Source organism: Wolffia australiana, chromosome 1, assembly GCF_029677425.1.
Source record: "Wolffia australiana isolate 7733 chromosome 1, ASM2967742v1".
Lineage (NCBI taxonomy): Eukaryota > Viridiplantae > Streptophyta > Magnoliopsida > Alismatales > Araceae > Wolffia > Wolffia australiana.
In genome coordinates, this window is record NC_135835.1 from 18413565 (window position 1) to 18419853 (window position 6289).

Below are 6289 nucleotides of genomic sequence, written 5' to 3' on the forward strand. Positions count from 1 at the left end.
TAGTCTTTAAACATGTATTATAAATATTCCTATTTGATAGATGATAACGCCCTGATTTCTGTCTTTATTTCATGTTATTAGCACAATTTTATGCATTTAAAGAGCTTAAAATAGGGTTGTTATCATATATTTACAAGAAAATAGTGTTTTCAAGTGATTTCTGATTTTTCCCTAATTTTCTGTTAATTCTGTGAATTTTAAAGGATTTATTGAAGCTTGAAATAATTATTTTTTAATGAAAATGGCATATTTAATATTTTATTTCAACATTTATCAGCATGGGAATGAATCAGTAATTTTTTTGGAATTTTCTGGAATTTTTTACGAATTTTTAGGATTTTTCTGAGATTTATTTGAAGAGGAAATGTATTTATTTCAAGGAAAAAAGGTATATTTATAAGAAAAGAAAAAGCATTTTTATATTTTTTGAACATTTAAGGGCCGTTTTGCAAACTTTTGTTGCAAAAAGACCCTGAAAACAGCTCTCGCCATCGCAGCGCAAAGATGTAATTTAATATCTTACAGGTTTTATTGCAAATGTATTATTAATTGTTTTAATATTTCAGAGAAAAGCGGAGGAGAGAGAATGCGAAAAGGGGTACATCTCTAAATATTTTCTGGGCGGCGTCGGATGGCGAATGTTAATTTTATAAAGGACTTACTCGTAAATGTCAGGGTGATTTATGGGAGCCACGACGTGGCCTCATCACGACCGCCGGATGAAAATCTGACGGCGGTCAGTGATAGAGGCCCGTTGCGGTAAGTTTACCGCCTGCGTAACGATGCTGGCGCCGCACGGCGGTGACGTGGCACATTCTATGTGGGATCTTTCAAGTTCAGACGCACGCAAAGGTGCGTATCAATATGTATGCAAATCCCGACTTGTGATATTTTCTTTTGGTTTTCTTTTTTTCACCAGGGGTACGTGGCACCACGAGAGAGCACCCGCCCAAGGAATTTGAATCGGCGCGCCCAATGAGAGGGCGACACCTCATCCTGCGGTTAAAAAAAATAAATCAATTAATAAATGAATTAATCCAATGGTTAACATTGGCTTAACTTCATTTATTAATAACCTTTGATCCAGAAGTCCGATTTAGATGATTTTTTTTATGTATTTGTTCGTCTTGATCCCCTCTTTCTATCTGTACTGTTGGATCATCAAGATCAAGCTTGTATCGATAGATATAACTTAATTACTCATTAGGGGTAAAATGGTAATTTATTACATTTTACCTAGGTATAAAAGCCGGATTTCGAGAGGAGGGGGTCATTCTTGATGGTTCTCTATCACAGCTGCAAGACAAAGAGGAGTCCCACCCCTGGATCAAGTTATCTGGTACTTTTTTCCTTGATTGTATTTGGATTTGTGCATTTTGAATGAGATTAGTTCAATTTCTTGTTTCTTCTTCTTGGTTTTGATCTGAAATTCTAAATCGCTTGGCTTGAGCGGCATGTACAAGCCCTGATTAGGATTGAGAGGAGAATTTGAGGGATTCAACTAAGCATTCAACAGCATTCCAAAGAAAAATTCTAAAAAAATTAGTTTTAATTCTTAGGAGATTAAATTGCCCACATTTCAGTTCTGAATTATCAAAGTTGCAAAAACAAACCAAACTCAAATTAAAAATTCCCTTTTAACCTCTCTAATTGACCTCTTGGATCCTTTTATTAGGATCAAAGAAGCCAATTTAGAGCTCCATATTTCTTCTATTCATCTCAACTCTTCTACCCCCCTTTCTAAATTCTCATCTAATTAGGGTGACTTGATCCTCATTGAAGATCAAATTCAGTTTAATCAGAGTGAAACGACCAATACAATCACCAAATCAAATTCCTTACTAGCTTCCCTTGACGACACTGCATTTATCACTATACGTCTTAAGTGGAGTTCTTATAAATTTTATTGCATAAGCCAAAATCCACAACGACAAGGGCTAAAAATTGCATAGTTTTTACCCCTATTTTCGGGGCTTATCAATAGATAATCGAGACGGACATCAAATTATCCGGAAAGAATAGCACTAGCTAATCCTACTTATACGACACAAAGGACATATAGTGTCTATAAGTGTGGCGACACCAAGGACATATAGTGGGTGCTCTTTGGAGAAGGAGTTCACTGAATTGATCAGTACAAATCTCTTAATGGTATTATACCTAAACATCAATCAGGTTGATTCATGTCATTGTTGTATAAGTGATCCACTGATCTGAGACACCAAGGACATCTCATGAATGGAAGATTATATTTTGACTACAACTTACGAGCCTCTAATCATGTGATTCAAACAAGTGATAGCTTGGATGTAGTAAGAAGCTCACGGAGATGATTGAGTAGACAAGACAGGATCATCCGCCCTCGGTATAAGAGAAGATTGACTCAAGGAAGACGATGCAGAAAAATCCCTGGCTAGGGTAGTGAAGATGTTGGAGAAGGCATTCTCCAATGATTCCCGTTACACATTAGTACTAATTAGGGAACGACATGCGTCATCTATCACGTCACATGTCACCATGATGGAAACGTGACGGATGATGTGATGGTGATGGTGACGGTTTTAGGGGTACGTGACGGTGACTGTGACGGATGAAGATGGGGGCGTGAAGGTGACATGATGGTGACGGGGTGCTCAGGATGCATGACGCGATGAAATGGCCATCACGAATGATGCCTGTTCTGTTATTTCTAAATACAGTTAAAAAACAGTATTTTTAAACATTCGTAATTGCGTCCAATCGCTGGAAAAGTTCCGTATATTTATCTCTCTTATATTTATCTCTCTATATCTCCCTATATATCTTTATTTATATTGATAACTAAAAGTCTATCTCTACATATATCGATCGATATGCCTCTATCAATATTCTGTATCATATGCAATGTGTCCATCATTTGTCTATCTTTCAATCTACCATGCTATCCTTCTATCCTAAAATGAAGCCACACCAAAGATCGATCTATTTTTCCCCGAAGAACCTTCTTAAAAAAAGAACAAGCGCAACTTCAAGAAATTCATAATAGTGTTAAGAAATTCGTAATGGTGTTCGGCTTTTTCCTGTCACTGGTGATGGTGACGCCGTCACAGTGACGTGGACATGACGGGACACCCAATAGAGGGATGTGTGACAAAACGTGATGGGTTTTTTTTGTATTTGTTGGGAAGCGTGACGTGACGCTGACGTGATGAAACTTTCATCACGTCACCATCCATCACGTTCCGTCATCCATTCCATCATGTTCGGGGCATCACGTCCTGGACGTGTCATTCCCTAGTACTAATCAAATGACATATTAGGGTTTGACGATAAACCATACCCTAAGTCATTCGAGAGTCTGGCGCGGACGATGAATTATACATATATGGTAACCGATGACGGTAAAAATTCCATGAGAGAGTTTGACAGTACTCGGTATCTTCTAGAGCACGAGGTATAGCTTGGCACCCCATGGGCTGGAAGCTTAACCTATTGATTGGATTAAATCGATCCTTAGTTAATTAATCTATATGTTGATATAGTTAATTAATAAGGTTGGTCAATAATTGTTATTGGGCCATTAAAGTTATTAACTAGAGGGTCACACGCACAAGGTCATAAGGGCATTTATGGATATATTTATCTTTGTAGTGTTTTTGAGAAAAACCATGAGTGAAATATAAAGAGGGTAAGGGCTCTCATTTTAAGCACCCATGCAAGCCAGATTTGAGAGCAACGAGGAGAGTGTCTTCACTCTTTTTTCCACTCATCCAAGGAGAGTGTCTTCATGGTGAGAAGAACTTCTAGATTTTCAAGAAGAGTTGAAGAAGAAGATGTCGAGATCCAAGCGTCGAGTGATCGCATGGATACTTTAAGAGGCCAGACGCATGAACCACTTCAAAACGATCTCAGAGCGGCAAGGCCAAGGGTGGAACGAGTTCCCCAAAAGGTACATTCAATGTTTTATTTTAAAGATCCATTGTGAATCAATCAACACGCTTCCACATCCATGGAAACCTATTTTCCAGGGACGAACCAAGGCACCAAACCCAGGTTACAGAGTGCCTTAGTTAAAATAAAATGGAAAAACGTCCAAAAAGGACATCCAAAATTTGGATTTTCGTTGTCCTAAGGATATTTTGGGCCTCCTTAAGGGCCAGCAAGGGTGCCAAGACCGCCAAGGGCCGCCCAAGACTGCCTTGGGCCGCCCAAGGGTGTCCAAGGGCGCTCAAGTCCGTCCGCGGGCTCGTACGCCCGACCGCATGCTGCCGTTGCGCGCAACCAGCAGTGCCTAACGGTTGACTATGTGGGGCACGATCACGCGCACAAGCGGGCCACCACCTGGCCCTGGACTGGGTTGAACCCCGGTCGGATGGGTTGATTGGGTTGGACCGGGGTCAACAGGTCGATCGGATCAGACTAGGATCGTCGGGTCGACCGAGTCGGTCAGGTCTGACCTGCATTAGGCTTGGATCGTTGGGTCGACCGGGTTGGTCGGGTCAGACACGATCCGATCAGGTTGGGCCCGTGGATCGGATTTGATCCGATCCAATCCGATCGGGTCGGATTGGGTTGGATCGGGCCTGCCAAAAAGAAAATATTTTAAAGGAAATGCAGGACTCCCACACTTCCTAGAGAAGGAAAGGGGTGGCACATCAATCCCTTTCTCTTTATATATGGATATAATTTTGTTTTAAATACTTTCTTAGAAAATTATTAATTTAAATAATTTAGAAATAAATTATTTAAAGGCGAAATAAATCGTGAAAAAATCAAGAAAAATTCAAGAAAATATTTCTTAATTTTATTAACTCGAATAAATCAAAATAAAAATTACTTGATGTTGATAAAATTATGAAAAATATAATTTTGGATTTATTGAATGGAATAATTTAAGAGTTAAATTATTATAGCCTTTAATAAAATTCCAAAACTTATTTAAAATGTTTTCATAAATATTTCTTGAATTTGTAACCATGAAAGTCATGTTTCTTTAATTAGAATTTTGGAAGTATTTAAATAATTGTGTTATATTACATTTGTTATATGATTTCAGTTGTGATATAAATATGCACATGATGAATATGTTATGGAAATCCAGAATTTAGATGAACTAAATGTAGGTTCCCTTAAGTTCTTGGATCAATGTAGAGTTGACTATACGAGATAGTCAAATTACACCCACACATTCATACTCTACACATGATTTAGGGCATATGTTAACATGAGATATTACATGTGCGTATGTCATCGAAGAGACCATATCAAAATCCCTGTGTTTAAAATCTGAGCCGTAACACAAAAGCGATGAACTTAAGCGTGGTCCTCAGTAATTATAGTCTTAGGATCCAAGTTCTTTCTAAACTAGGTTGATGGAGTCAACTCCATGCCTACTTCTTCGAGAGGAGGAACCGTGTAGTTTGGTGGGTTATACTCCAGGATTACACGCAAATCTATTTTCGACAAGTAACGATGGTACTGCTCAGACCAAACTCAGTGGTTGGTGGGGGTATACTCCAGGCTGCATGAGTGTTGGGGACCAAAATATGATTGGATATTGCATAGGGTTGCAAGTCCCACGAGATGGGTGTTCAATGATGTGTATTATGATTTGTGGGGGTATACTCCAGGTCATATTACACATGTTGAAATTCTGATCCCCACTAGGAGGTAGTCGGTTTCTCCGCTTCCGTACACCTGAGGGTTGTATGGAATGATGAATTTTAGTGGGAGCTTATATATTCGATGAACTTAGAATCTGCTTGAACTAGTAATTCATTAGATATATGTCATGCATGCAAATATGTCGTCAAACAACCCGATACGTGACATGATGGATGCCAACCTTTTGACTCGATGGAACTTTATTGATTGGCTCAGGAACTTAAAGATCCTCCTTAAGTCTGAGCACATAGCCTATGTCCTTGAGAGTGATGGCCCGGGTGAGCTTGCATCAGATGCAACTAAAGGAGAGATTATGGAATATCAGAAGTGAAAAGATGACTCCACTACGGTCTAATGCTACATGCTAGCTTCTTTGTGCAATGCGTTGCAGAGGCAACATGAAGATATGGATCCAAGGCCAATGCTACTTCATTTGATGGAGTTATTCGCCGAACAGAGTAGGACTCAAAAACATGAGATATCGAAGAGACTATTCAGGGCTCGCATGACTGAATCGTCTTCGATACAAAGTCATGTACTAAAGATGATTGAGTGCATAGAAATGTTGGCAGTGCTGGGAGTTGAACTCCCCGTTGAGATGAGTACGGACCTCATTCTTCAATCCTTACCTGATTCATTCTCCCAG